The sequence below is a fragment of the Salvia hispanica genome, chromosome 6 (assembly GCF_023119035.1).
Source record: "Salvia hispanica cultivar TCC Black 2014 chromosome 6, UniMelb_Shisp_WGS_1.0, whole genome shotgun sequence".
Lineage (NCBI taxonomy): Eukaryota > Viridiplantae > Streptophyta > Magnoliopsida > Lamiales > Lamiaceae > Salvia > Salvia hispanica.
In genome coordinates this window covers 27,523,969-27,538,144 of record NC_062970.1, presented here as the reverse complement: position 1 = coordinate 27,538,144, position 14,176 = coordinate 27,523,969, and the positions used below count along the sequence as shown (strand labels likewise).

General features: G+C 37.5%; 5 long non-coding RNA genes across 5 annotated transcripts; 3 read left to right on the top strand and 2 right to left on the bottom strand.

The window, feature by feature from the left end:
- The first annotated feature begins 228 nt into the window (after positions 1-228).
- Positions 229-2,481, top strand: LOC125193780. The gene is made up of 4 exons (XR_007171627.1): positions 229-397; positions 482-553; positions 1,686-1,749; positions 2,203-2,481. It is a non-coding gene; the product is annotated as an uncharacterized LOC125193780 (long non-coding RNA).
- LOC125193779 lies at positions 557-1,139 on the bottom strand. Its single transcript, XR_007171626.1, has 2 exons — positions 844-1,139; positions 557-762 (listed from the first exon to the last, which is right to left on the bottom strand). It is a non-coding gene; the product is annotated as an uncharacterized LOC125193779 (long non-coding RNA).
- A 6,329-nt stretch (positions 2,482-8,810) lies between the features above and the next one.
- On the top strand, positions 8,811-11,059 carry LOC125193781. The gene is made up of 4 exons (XR_007171628.1): positions 8,811-8,979; positions 9,063-9,134; positions 10,263-10,326; positions 10,781-11,059. It is a non-coding gene; the product is annotated as an uncharacterized LOC125193781 (long non-coding RNA).
- On the bottom strand, positions 9,138-9,720 carry LOC125193782. The gene is made up of 2 exons (XR_007171629.1): positions 9,425-9,720; positions 9,138-9,338 (listed from the first exon to the last, which is right to left on the bottom strand). It is a non-coding gene; the product is annotated as an uncharacterized LOC125193782 (long non-coding RNA).
- Positions 11,060-13,345: 2,286 nt separating the features above from the next.
- Positions 13,346-13,723, top strand: LOC125193664. The gene is made up of 3 exons (XR_007171609.1): positions 13,346-13,412; positions 13,505-13,577; positions 13,692-13,723. It is a non-coding gene; the product is annotated as an uncharacterized LOC125193664 (long non-coding RNA).
- Positions 13,724-14,176: the final 453 nt, after the last annotated feature.

The window sequence follows — 14,176 nt, the reverse complement described above, 5'->3', positions numbered from 1 at the left end:
GTCATCGATGGGAAAAGTTACGAGTACTTGAAATAATACCAAAGTACTAAAATAAAGACACAACAATTTAATCAATGTTCTAAATTAAATATTTGGGCCTATTACTTTTATATCTTGTTTTAGCCTCTTTATTTCTTTTTAGTTGGAACCAATTTTAAGAAGCCCAAAATATTAATTATTCATTCTAGTCATTCAGTCAAATTTTGGTCAAATATATTTTCTCCAATCCTATCACCGTACGGTTTCTCCCGTATCTCCATTTTTTCCTTCAAAATCTCCAACCGAAAATCAAACCTTTTCTCCTCCTTATTTTACAAACGCAGCCATTTCTTCCTCATACATTCTTCCATCCAAAGTCTGAGAATCCCAACGTAGTTCCTTCTCTTCCACGAAAAAGGTATATATTTTTTTTTCTCCTCAATCCATTGAATACGAAATCCATACAATAATGATTCCATAATCCAAATTCTCGACATCACAGTGTACAGGAGAAACCGAGAGAAGTGAGATTTTCAATACCTTCTGCATCTGCAAATTTTGCTTCTTCGGGAAGGTATATCCACAATTTTTGAAAGTCTCTGCATTCAATTCCATGACATACTTTCATACATTCACTTTAGTTCACTGGCCGAATCTGAAATAATTTATTTTGAAAATTTGCTGCAACTTGTTGAATGATACTCCCTTTGAAAGCTTCGATCTTTAAAGCTTTAGAAGCTCCCCCTTGTTTCTCTTCAATTTCAAATTCTGAAAATTTCTTGCCTGCCCAATAATTTGAATCGAACAAGTGAGAAAAATTAATGTAAAAGTTTAGTCTTGGAAAAAAAGAAGAGAGGGACTTACCGGTTGTGAGAAACAGCGCTGCCGACGGAGGAGCTGACTGCCTGGAGTGGCGGCGGACAGCGTCGATTGGTCATCGACGGAGGGGTGTGAGGCCTCGCCAATTTTTGGAATGAGTGAGATGGGTGTCGTTTTGTGTTGTTTCTGTATTGTGTGAGAGAGAGGGAGAGGGCTATAAGCTTGGGGTACTGATGGGTGAATTGTAGAGGAAAGGCGTGAAAGAGAGATGATATAGAGAGATAAAAGTAACTAGATTATCATGTTTGTGATGAAGAGTTTGTTTTGAGGAGAGACATAGCGGTGCATTTTGGAGAGTAGATACGTGTAATGTTGGTTGGGAGTATATTAGGCTACTGTTTCTTTTTCTTTAGTTTAAGTGTTGGGCTACTTTAATACTTTTTGTTGGGTCATTATTTTGTTATGGACTAGTTGGAATTAAATTGAGGAAAGAGATTAGTAATGGGGCCAATTTAGATCTATATGTGAGACTCTTGGTTGGGAGTATATATGTGTACGTGTGTTATGGGGTCAGGAGTATATATATATATATATATATATATATATATTCGTTCATTTAATTTATTACTATTGTTGTTAGACTAATTTAATTCTTTAGTGGACTATTTTTTTGTTAATTGTAAGCTTGAGCCGTAGATAGGAAATGTTGCTGGGCAAAATTTTTAAGTGATGTATTTATATCTGAAAAATACGAGGACTTTATAATTATGTTTTCTCTACGAATGAGCGAAGAATGATTTTGAGCACAAGCACATAGGATGCATGCATTGTTTTAAATTAATCTATTTTGTAAAGTCTAATTTTGCATATCATGTTATTTCGAAAAGGGTGATCTTGTGCACGTCGTTTGAGGTTGGAATCGAAAGTTGATTGAGGAGTTAAGCGATTGAGGTGGGCTTTCGTTTTAAATAAGGACTATGTCCTAAATACTAATTTTTATGTGAAAGGAGGTGAAAATTGTTTGTCCTGCCATGTTTTGTGTTTGAATGAACCTATCTGAAGTGGCTATGCCATGTATGTTTAATCGAATTCGGGTCCCATTAGGCCGCAAACCCTGCTCGGACTAGTGTACACCCAGTAGATCGTGCGCTATCTCTTTGGAGTTGGCCGGTCTAGTGACTTGGTTCGTGGCCACGTTCCTTGTCATGTATGTTCAGATATGGTGATGGTGAATGTGGATGGAAAACGGTTGCAACCGAACTTGTGAAATATATTTTAGTGACTTGGGTTCTTTTCAATTAAAACCCCTAGGATCACTCGTTATGGCTTGACAAACTGATTTGGCATGTGTCCACTGAGTGCATCAAGTACTCAGCCCTGCATATTTGTTTTCTTAATGTGCAGATTGAGCGACGACGGGCGTGGAGGATGTTGAGCAGAATTCATGGATTATTTATGTTTGGCTTAGTATCGTTGGATATGTCGTGTCTTCATACTTGACATTTTCCGTGTCTTGAACGCTTCCGCAATGTGTCCTTTCCTCAAAATTCTTTTAGCATTGAGAGTCAAACTCTTTTAAAATTGTTTACTTTCTAGTCTTTATTTCTTTAGAGTTGGTACTTCGTTGAAATGATACTATGTTGTTTTCTAAGTTATTTCAATTATTAAAATATTTTGGTCAAAGGTGTGTGTTTCCCCCTTTCTTCCCCGCTCCTTTAATCCTCCCCTAGTCGCGATCAACCGTGTTTTCTATCCTTAGAAAATGCGGGCGTGACAAAGTGGTATCAGAGCAATTTTTCTTTCCGCTCTGGACCCAAGAGTCTTCTTTCCGTCTTGATCTAGATTCGTATCCCTAGATCAAAATAAATAAATAAACAAATGAATAAAGTTTAAAGTTTCAATGGCTCAACATCCGACCGTCGCGCTCAACCTTAAAAGAGGTAACAAGATTTTGAAAGAGGAAGCGGAGGAAGAGTTATATAGAAAAAATATATATATTTTTGTATGATGTGAAAAGAACGGGTTATGATTTTTGAAAGCTTTGCATGTTGTTTGACGTGTAGAAAAAAATCTTGGAAAGGATTTTGAGATAAATGTTTTGTAATGGTATTGACTAGTTATTCATGTTGGAATTTAATTGACGAAAATATTTATGTTATGGAGAAAAAAATAAATTATTGTGGAGGTTTGAAATTTTTTTAAAGAAAGCATGTTAGTTCTTCCCTTTTTGGAAATTGAGATGTTGAAGTAAATGAGAAGTGTGACGTGGTTATGTATAGCGATATACGTTTATGCATGTTTAATTATTTGGTATGTGAATGATGATTTACGTGATGGTTTATGAACGTTGAAGTGTGAGGTATTTTATTAAAGTGTTGATAGAAGGAAGTATGATGCTATGGACTTTGTATGCAAACATAGAATGCCCAAGATGTCTGTTAGATTGAACGATATCGAACTTAGTTGTAAGTTGATGATTGCAATATCACTTTCCTGAGTGATGAACAAATGAAAATATGAGGTTCGAACTCGATCCTAGATGAGTGGTTGCAATTTCGCCATCGTTTTTTCTTGAACGATAAGAACAAGGAGGATACGAAAAGATGTAGTATAAAATAAAAAATAAAAAATAAAAATCAAAGAAAAGAGGTGCAAAATTAAAGGAAGTTTCAAACGAGAAATGATTCGAGACGAGAAGAGATGCATTATGTACCCTTACAACGACGATAGATCATACCTGCGATCTAACAAGTTAAAGTCAATTTTATGTCAAAAGTGGCGATAAGACGTAAACGACTGTTATAGCATGTTGAGAGCGCGGGGATAATTGCAATATTTTATGATAGTGATTGTTATAATGTGCGAGGACACTATGAAGATATGGCCATCGACTACGGTTATTGATTGTAATAATTCGAGGAAATCTCGCCGTGGAACCTAGAGTTTCCTAGAGCGATCTTACCATGTTTGAGCTCGTGAAAGGCGAACGAGAAAGTACATTTTATTTGCTACAATGGACAATTTTAATCAACAGTTCTTACTTGGATTTTAAGAAATTCTTTTTCAGAGCCTAATGCGAGACTTTGTCTATTTACGACCTTGGTTGACTCACACCTTGCAAGTAATTCGTTATTTCTTTTTCCAATATCAAGTCATGACTCACTTTCAGTTCTTGAAAATTGGGATTTGCCCTTATAGCTTCGGACACCTTGATTGGTTGTACTCTTCTTTGACTCTTCATTCATAAGAACATTATTTTGACTTTGTGAGCCTTCACTCACCATTGAACTTCATTCCTAAAATTTCTAGCAGTTATGCCCTTCAATATAATCACTTCTCTAAGACATGTTTTCTATGGAATATTCTTCTTCGAATTTTTATTCAGCTTTGCATTTTGTAACCATGTATGTGGCATGTTCTTTCTATAAGAAGTGAAATTCTTTTTGATCCAGTCCACTACATGTATCGTTTCCATATTAGAACTTTTCTTTCTGTAAAACGAAGTTAAGGCTTACATTTTGTACTTTCCCTTAACAGATTTAATCCACTTGATTTTCTCAAAAGTCCCTATGACTATGGTTGTCTTTCACAAACTTATGTACCCATTGATGTGATATCATTATTCTATACAATGATTTCCGTTGAACTATGATTAGTGTTTCTTCGTGACAACTGCACATGTTTATAAATTCTCATGCAACTGATCACTTTTTTGTCGTGACATGTTTGAATCATAATCCGTTGATGTCTAGACCTTTCAAATTTGGTCGGACAACTGACTATCATGTTGGGTAGTATACTATGGGAATTGAGATTTAATTCGATTCCATCCTATATTCATAACCTATCATGTGTTCTTTCAAGCTCTTGTTGGAAGTAAATTCTCAAACTCTATTGAGATGATCCAAACCAATTATTACAAGTTAGCGTTGAGATTCAAAACAAAAGTCGAGTTGAAATTGTAATTCTTGTTTCGTTGAGTGATTCTGGAACTCTTCTAATTTAAAGACACTTTCTTTTAACAATGTTGTGATAATTTGAAATCGGTCCATATCCAACCTAAGACTGTTTGATTAAATTTTGAGTTCTTGATACATATTCTGAGTTCTTGATGCAACGCAAGGAAAGGCAAAAGCTTGAAGACACACGTGGGAAATAAGTTTTTATAAACAGACATACGCTGAAATGATACACCAACCAGAAGTGTAGACATGACCAATAGAATGAGACGTGGAATAGATTGCAATTACGAACCGCTTGTAATGAGCTGCTAATAAATGGAATGTCGTGTTATGTGCATAGATAATGATATTGGAGAAAATAATGTTAAGGAAAATTTTAGGCACATAGGCCTAATCGTCTTGTACCGTGTAGTGATCTATATGAAACTAGTTGATCGATCGATACGAGAATGATGAATAAAACTAAGTGAACCACGAGGAATGGAGTATTTAAATATCACTGCTACAAAACGACAATCGTGGCAAAAATACGAGGATGCTAACAAGGTAAATACCATCAACTAAGAGAGAAACGTTCGAGACGAGATATGTAGAGTAGGAAAAGAAATCGAAAGAAAGAACGCGTGGTAGCCCCAGCACCTCCTCAACCCAAGTAGAGAGTTAGTAACATTATTATAGGAATTTTCGCATACGAAGAAAATGGAAGGAATGTTGGAAGAAATATTTAATGATATGTTGGAAACTCATGTTGGATTACCTTTCGTGACAAATCGACAATGGTAGTTTACAATTGACTAGGAGCAATGATCAACCCTAAATATCTCAGACAACATACAAAATGATGACTAAGGAGTTGGAAGAACTCAAGATGCAACTGCAAGAATCGTAAGACCTGGGTTTCATCAAATTCAGTGTGCCACTTTGGGGTGCACCAATAATATTTCTTAAGAATAATGACGGAACGCTGAAAATGTGCTTAAATTATCGAGACCTGAACGAGATGACACTTTATAATACGTTTCCGCTACCGACAATAGATGATTTATTTAATTAGCTTCGAGGAGCTAGTGTCTTTACGAAAATAGATTTTATATCTGTATACCCTCAATTGAGGGTTCGACAAGAAGTTGTACCCAAGACGGCTTTTCGAACTAGATATGACCATTTTGACTTTATAGTGATGCCTTTTGGACTGACAAATGCCCCTGCTGTGTTTATGGACCTCTTATGAATTGTGTGTCCTAGCTATACTTGGACAAGTTCGTTCTAGTTTTCATAGACGATGTACTTATCTACTCAAAGAACGAGGAGGAACATGAAGAATGCTTGAGAAACACTTTGGAGACGTTAAGGGCCGAGAAGTTCTATGCTTAGATTAGTGAGTGTGAGTTATGGCTTACGAAAATAAATTTTCATGGACACATAGTGACTGCGAATGGAGTTCGAGTGGATCCTGCAAAGGTGGAAGCGGTACAACAATGGAAGTCACTGACTACACCAAATGAGATTTGGAGTTTCTTACGACTGGCGGGATATTATCGGAGATTCATCGAGGGATTTTCAAAGATAGCAAGGCCAATGACTCAACAACTGAAGAAGGGAGTCAAAGTGAATTGGACACCGGAATGTGAGGCGAGTTTCCAGTTGTTGAAGAAGAAGTTGACCACCGCACCGACTCTCGCTGTGCCAGAGCCGGACACTAACTATGTAGTATATACTGATGCATCGAAGGTTGGACTGGGATGTGTACTTATGCAGAATGGGAAAGTGATTGCGTACGCATCAAGGCAGTTGAGGCCACATGAGTTGAACTACCCGACGCATGACTTGGAGTTGGCAGCAGTAGTACATGCCTTGAAGATTTGGAGACATCATCTTTATGGAGTTCGCAGTGAGATATACACGGATCTCAAAAGCCTCAAGTACTTTTTCGAACAGAAGGATTTGAACATGCGCCAACGTAGATGGCTCAAGTTAGTGAAGGATTACGATTGTAGCATAAACTACCACCCAGGAAAGGCGAACGTAGTGGCTGATGCTCTAAGTAGAAAGTCTCAACCTCAATTAGCCACTTTTATCACAAATGAAGAGCACTTGATATGAGAGTTTGGCAGGATGCGATTGGAAGTCGTGAGGGTGCCAAGGAAGGATCGCCACCTTGGTGATGGAACCTGACCTAAGAGCTAGAATCGTCGAGGCTCAAAGACGCGATACTTTACTAGAGAAAATCCGTTCGGGAGTGAGGGCAGGAGAGCAAGAAAATTTTCACGAGGAGGCGGATAATGCCCTCACCTACAAGGGAAGGTTGTGTGTGCCTAAAGACGAAAGACTTAGAAATGAAATCATGAGGGAAGCGCATGAAACACCGTATACTGCACATCCGGGGAGTACCAAGATGTATCAAGATTTGAAGAGACAGTTTTTGTGGAATGGCATGAAAAGCATGTTGCGGCATTTGTGGAGAGGTGTCTAGCATGTCAACAAGTGAAAGCCCTACATCAACAACCCTATGGAAGACTGCAACCACTTGAGATTCCGGAATGGAAATGGGAGCACATCGCAATGGACTTCATGACAGGATTTCCGAGATCTCAACGAGGGAACACGGTTATTTGGGTGATTATTGATCGTCTCACCAAATCTTCCCACTTTGTGTCGATTCGTGATACCTATGGAGCTAATAAGTTGTCTAAGATGTATGTGCGAGAGATCATACGTTTACATGGAGTGCCAGTAACCATCACATGCGATCGTGATTCGAAGTTTACATCTAGATTTTGGATGAGCCTGTAGCGAGAGTTAGGCACTAAGTTGAATTTCAGTACTGCATTCCACCCACAGACTGATGGACAAACAGAGAGGACGATACAGACTTTGGAGGACATGTTAAGAGCCGTAGTGCTAGATCGAGGGGTAGGTTGGGAGGAAGTATTGCCACTAATAGAGTTCGCTTACAACAATAGTTATCAGGCGACTATTAACATGGCCCCGTATGAGGCATTGTATGGGAAGAAATGTAGATATCCATTTTGCAAGTGGGTGAGAGAAAAGTCCTTGGACTCGATTCTGTGGAAGAAATGATAGAGATTGTCCGACAAATCCGTGAGAGGATCAATGAAGCTCAGGATCGACAGAAATCGTATGCTGATGTTCGAAGAACCGATCTACAGTTCGAAACTGGTGATAAAGTCTTTCTAAAAGTATCTCCGTCTAAAGGGATAACTCGGTTCGGTGTGAAGGACAAGTTGAGATCACGATTTATTGGACCGTATGAGATTCTTGATAGAGTAGGTCCCGTAGCGTATAGATTGGCGTTACCACCATGCTTTGGGAATGTGCACGACATCTTCCATGTGTCACAATTGAAGAAGTATGTGTTCGACCCTAGCCACATAATTCATCAAGAGGAGATGATGATCTTGAATCCAAATTTGAGTTATGAAGAGAAGCCTGAAGCTATTCTAGATCGGAAGGTGCAAGAGTTGAGAAATACGTCTATTGCTTCAGTGAAGGTTCGGTGGAGAAATCATGGTGTTGAGGAAGCTATGTGGGAGCTAGAAGACAAGATGAAGGAGAAGTACCCGGAACGGTTCGAATAATCTAAACAAATTTCGGGACGAAATTTTTGTGAAGGTGGGTAGATTGTAACACCCGTCTTTTTAGTACCTTTTCACGATGAGTTTTGTTTTGAGAAAGAGCGAGTGATAGACCTTGATTAAAATACTGTCTTTGTTTTGATTAATTGCGAATAGAAATAGTGGATGCTTGTTTTGGTCATTGATTAATTGTGTGGTGAAAATAGTCGATGAGATTGTCGTGAGAGTCATCGATGGGAAAAGTTACGAGTACTTGAAATAATACCAAAGTACTAAAATAAAGACACAACAATTTAATCAATGTTCTAAATTAAATATTTGGGCCTATTACTTTTATATCTTGTTTTAGCCTCTTTATTTCTTTTTAGTTGGAACCAATTTTAAGAAGCCCAAAATATTAATTATTCATTCTAGTCATTCAGTCAAATTTTGGTCAAATATATTTTCTCCAATCCTATCACCGTACGGTTTCTCCCGTATCTCCATTTTTTCCTTCAAAATCTCCAACCGAAAATCAAACCTTTTCTCCTCCTTATTTTACAAACGCAGCCATTTCTTCCTCATACATTCTTCCATCCAAAGTCTGAGAATCCCAACGTAGTTCCTTCTCTTCCACGAAAAAGGTATATATTTTTTTTCTCCTCAATCCATTGAATACGAAATCCATACAATATTGATTCCATAATCCAAATTCTCGACATCACAGTGTGCAGGAGAAACCGAGAGAAGTGAGATTTTCAATACCTTCTGCATCTGCAAATTTTGCTTCTTCGAGAAGGTATATCCACAATTTTTGAAAGTCTCTGCATTCAATTCCATGACATACTTTCATACATTCACTTTAGTTCACTGGCCGAATCTGAAATAATTTATTTTGAAAATTTGCTGCAACTTGTTGAATGATACTCCCTTTGAAAGCTTCGATCTTTAAAGCTTTAGAAGCTGCCCCTTGTTTCTCTTCAATTTCAAATTCTGAAAATTTCTTGCCAGCCCAATAATATGAATCGAACAAGTGAGAAAAATTAATGTAAAAGTTTAGTCTTGGAAAAAAAGAAGAGAGGGACTTACCGGTTGTGAGAAACAGCGCTGCCGACGGAGGAGCTGACTGCCTGGAGTGGCGGCGGACAGCGTCGATTGGTCATCGACGGAGGGGTGTGAGGCCTCGCCAATTTTTGGAATGAGTGAGATGGGTGTCGTTTTGTGTTGTTTCTGTATTGTGTGAGAGAGAGGGAGAGGGCTATAAGCTTGGGGTACTGATGGGTGAATTGTAGAGGAAAGGCGTGAAAGAGAGATGATATAGAGAGATAAAAGTAACTAGATTATCATGTTTGTGATGAAGAGTTTGTTTTGAGGAGAGACATAGCGGTGCATTTTGGAGAGTAGATACGTGTAATGTTGGTTGGGAGTATATTAGGCTACTGTTTCTTTTTCTTTAGTTTAAGTGTTGGGCTACTTTAATACTTTTTGTTGGGTCATTATTTTGTTATGGACTAGTTGGAATTAAATTGAGGAAAGAGATTAGTAATGGGGCCAATTTAGATCTATATGTGAGACTCTTGGTTGGGAGTATATATGTGTACGTGTGTTATGGGGTCAGGAGTATATATATATATATATATATATATATTCGTTCATTTAATTTATTACTATTGTTGTTAGACTAATTTAATTCTTTAGTGGACTATTTTTTTGTTAATTGTAAGCTTGAGCCGTAGATAGGAAATGTTGCTGGGCAAAATTTTTAAGTGATGTATTTATATCTGAAAAATACGAGGACTTTATAATTATGTTTTCTCTACGAATGAGCGAAGAATGATTTTGAGCACAAGCACATAGGATGCATGCATTGTTTTAAATTAATTTATTTTGTAAAGTCTAATTTTGCATATCATGTTATTTCGAAAAGGGTGATCTTGTGCACGTCGTTTGAGGTTGGAATCGAAAGTTGATTGAGGAGTTAGGCGATTGAGGTGGGCTTTCGTTTTAAATAAGGACTATGTCCTAAATACTAATTTTTATGTGAAAGGAGGTGAAAATTGTTTGTCCTGCCATGTTTTGTGTTTGAATGAACCTATCTGAAGTGGCTATGCCATGTATGTTTAATCGAATTCGGGTCCCAGTAGGGCCGCAAACCCTGCTCGGACTAGTGTACACCCAGTAGATCGTGCGCTATCTCTTTGGAGTTGGCCGGTCTAGTGACTTGGTTCGTGGCCACGTTCCTTGTCATGTATGTTCAGATATGGTGATGGTGAATGTGGATGGAAAACGGTTGCAACCGAACTTGTGAAATATATTTTAGTGACTTGGGTTCTTTTCAATTAAAACCCCCAGGATCACTCGTTATGGCTTGACAAACTGATTTGGCATGTGTCCACTGAGTGCATCAAGTACTCAGCCTTGCATATTTGTTTTCTTAATGTGCAGATTGAGCGACGACGGGCGTGGAGGATGTTGAGCAGAATTCATGGATTATTTATGTTTGGCTTAGTATCGTTGGATATGTCGTGTCTTCATACTTGACATTTTCCGTGTCTTGAACGCTTCCGCAATGTGTCCTTTCCTCAAAATTCTTTTAGCATTGAGAGTCAAACTCTTTTAAAATTGTTTACTTTCTAGTCTTTATTTCTTTAGAGTTGGTACTTCGTTGAAATGATACTATGTTGTTTTCTAAGTTATTTCAATTATTAAAATATTTTGGTCAAAGGTGTGTGTTTCCCCCTTTCTTCCCCGCTCCTTTAATCCTCCCCTAGTCGCGATCAACCGTGTTTTCTATCCTTAGAAAATGCGGGCGTGACACATGATGAAGGCACATCAATGAGGCAACATGTCCTCGAGATGATGAGCCACCTCAACTAGATTGAGGTTTTGGGAGGGACAATCGATCCCGAGGCCCAGATTACTATAATCCTTCAGAGTCTTTCCCCTAGCTTCCAGCAGTTCAAGCTCAATTTCAAGATGAACAAGCGGGATTACACTTTGTCCGAGCTGCTGACTGAACTTCAGTCAGCGAAGGACCTTATGGTTCAAGATAAAGTAGCTATGCTGAGTTTGGCGCCTAATTCCTCAAGCTAAAGTATTACCTTGACTAGAAATATGGCCAGAATTTTCGGTAGAAGTTTTCCGAGTATTGACCATTTTGCATGTATGGATTCAATCTAGATGGTTAATCTACCGATTAAATGCTGAACTGATAGACAGAAGTTCTGAACCGTAGATGAATGTGGTCGATTTTAGTGGTATTTTGCCGGTGATGATCGATGGAAGATGAAGATATGAAGATGAACTAGGTTTGGAGAGAAGTTTTGAGAGAGGAGAGAAGAAGATGCTCACAGGCGAAAACGCGTGAGAGGCATGAGTAAATTTTTTGAATTTTTACTCTAATTATGAAATTACATTAATACCCCTGCATTGAAGTAAATTGAGTATATAATGAAGTGCGAAAATTAACCTTTTATTATCTAATCTTATCCATCAAATTCAAGATCCTGTGGTCAAGATTCGGTCTCTAGTTCGGTCTTTAAGGGTGGATTTGTGGTTAATAGGACTATATTATATATATATATATAGGGGCATGTTAGGGTGCCACCACCCCTTAAAATAACAACATACCACCATTTCTAGCCAATCATTTGTACACGTGGACGAATAATAAGCTGCCACGTGGCAAAAAAAAAAAATTCTGGAAAAAGACGGGCAACAATGTGTCTGTTCTTTAAACAATAATTTTTCTTGAGCAGCAATATCCGACACACTATACAAGCAATCTATAGATTGCTGTCTACCGTATTGAATATTGTTGTGTAGCGTTTATAATATTGATGTATAAGCGTTGTCACGTTGTCATTTTAAGAGGGGTTGTCATTTTAACACAAACCTATATATATATATATATATATAGGGTCATGTTAGGTTGAGATTTTTGGTCCTAATTGAGAATTGAGATGCAATCTCAGCCACCCATTCACAATCTTCGCGTGATGTCAACAGCATTTGATTTATGTCAATAGGGGGGTATTTTTGTCATTTCAGTTCTAAAATGTTTCAGTTGTATTCAAAACACGCCGCAAAACTCTCGAACATTTCTCTGAGTTCCCTCCCAAATTTCTTCTACAATTCTGCATCTTCTCTTCCCTTCGTCGCAATTCATCTCCTAATCTTAGACTTCGTTTAGTTTTCTACATCAATTAATTTCCAAAATTGAGGATCGAAGAAATAGTTGAAGCTGAAGCACCGATTGTAGCCAGAAAAAGGCATTCCAAATCGGCGGTCGTTGAAGCGAATTCTTCAGGTTAAGAAATTGATTCAAATTTTAAGTATATTGCTTCGATTTTAGTGTATTAAAACATATCTGGATTTGTTTTCTTCTGAATTCGATTTCTGTTGATTTTTTTTTGTTGATTAGCGATGGTAGAATCGGAAGAGGGGGAAATCAACAATGCTGCTGGAAAAAACGAAAGAGAACATGCATCTGCTTCCAGTTAAGGATTTGTTTAAATTTTTAAGATTATTGACATTTCATACAATAGCTATTGACATAGTTATGATAATAGACTTGTGTTTTCTATAAACGAAAGAGATGGTATTGGTATACTGTTGACATAGTGTATGCTTGTTTGAATTGTTGTTAACATTATAAACTTTAACAATTGATATAAAAGTAATAAGATAATTATGTTTGCTTTAAACAAGATATACTTGTTATTGACATAGTGTATACTTATTAGAATCGTTGTTGACATAGTCAAATTGACATAATAGTAACCAGATAATTGTGTTTGCTATATATGAGATATACTTGTTATTGACATTGATTTATTATGTACTTTATCTATTGACATAATTTTAAGAATATACATGCACTTGCTGCCTTCGCCCGATGTCGTTTATGGAAAATTTCTCGGTATTATTCCTCACTTTTGATATTTTCTATGATATTATCTTCTTTTTTCTTGATTTTGTATTTTCATGTCACAGTTTTTAAGAGGCCATTTTGCACTGATTTTCTCAAGTTCTGCTTTGAATGCTTTGAGGTTACTCTGTGGTCTTCTGCAAGAGAGTAATTCTGATCTTCATTTATTTCTTTCTTTTCCATTCATGTTTAGTTATTTATGAAAAATGTTTTATGATTTTGAATGCATGATTGCTCAGGCATAACATAGAAGGTGTTTTAACCAATATTACTGATGGGAGTGCAAACAGAAACAAGTTGCTATTCATTTGGGTAAGTAATGCAGTCACAGACCAACTTTGCATCACAAAAAATGATTATAACAATTTATTAAGTTTCCTTAATTACATGAACATGACCAAATGTATCTCTTCCGTGGGCTACTAGGCTAAAAGTGGCGCAGTATGCTGCAAAAGGACTAGCATATCTTCATGAGGGCATGGAAATTTAAGTATAACTACTTTCTCTCTGTCGAAATTTGCCTCAACGTACCTCAACAGCGTAACTTTATATAAAGAGATGGCTTTTCGTGTAGATTATATTCAGAGATTTCAAGTCTTCAAACATTCTTTTGGATGAGCAGTGAAATGCTAAGCTCTCGGATTTCGGGTTGGCCAAATTAGGCCCTGCTGATGGATTAAGTCATGTCTCTACTGCTGAGGGAGAGATCACCCAGACATTGGAGGAAGCGGATGAAATCAGGTGTTACTGTACAAGACAGAGGAGTGTCTTTCCTTCACCCCCTCGCAGTTGAGGCCTTACCGCGAGTGGGTCAACAAGAGGTGGGTTCCCCCTTTGGACCCCTCCTGCTCATCGTATAAAGCTGATGTAAGCATCCTTTTAATAATACTTCTGTAAATTCTAATTGGTGA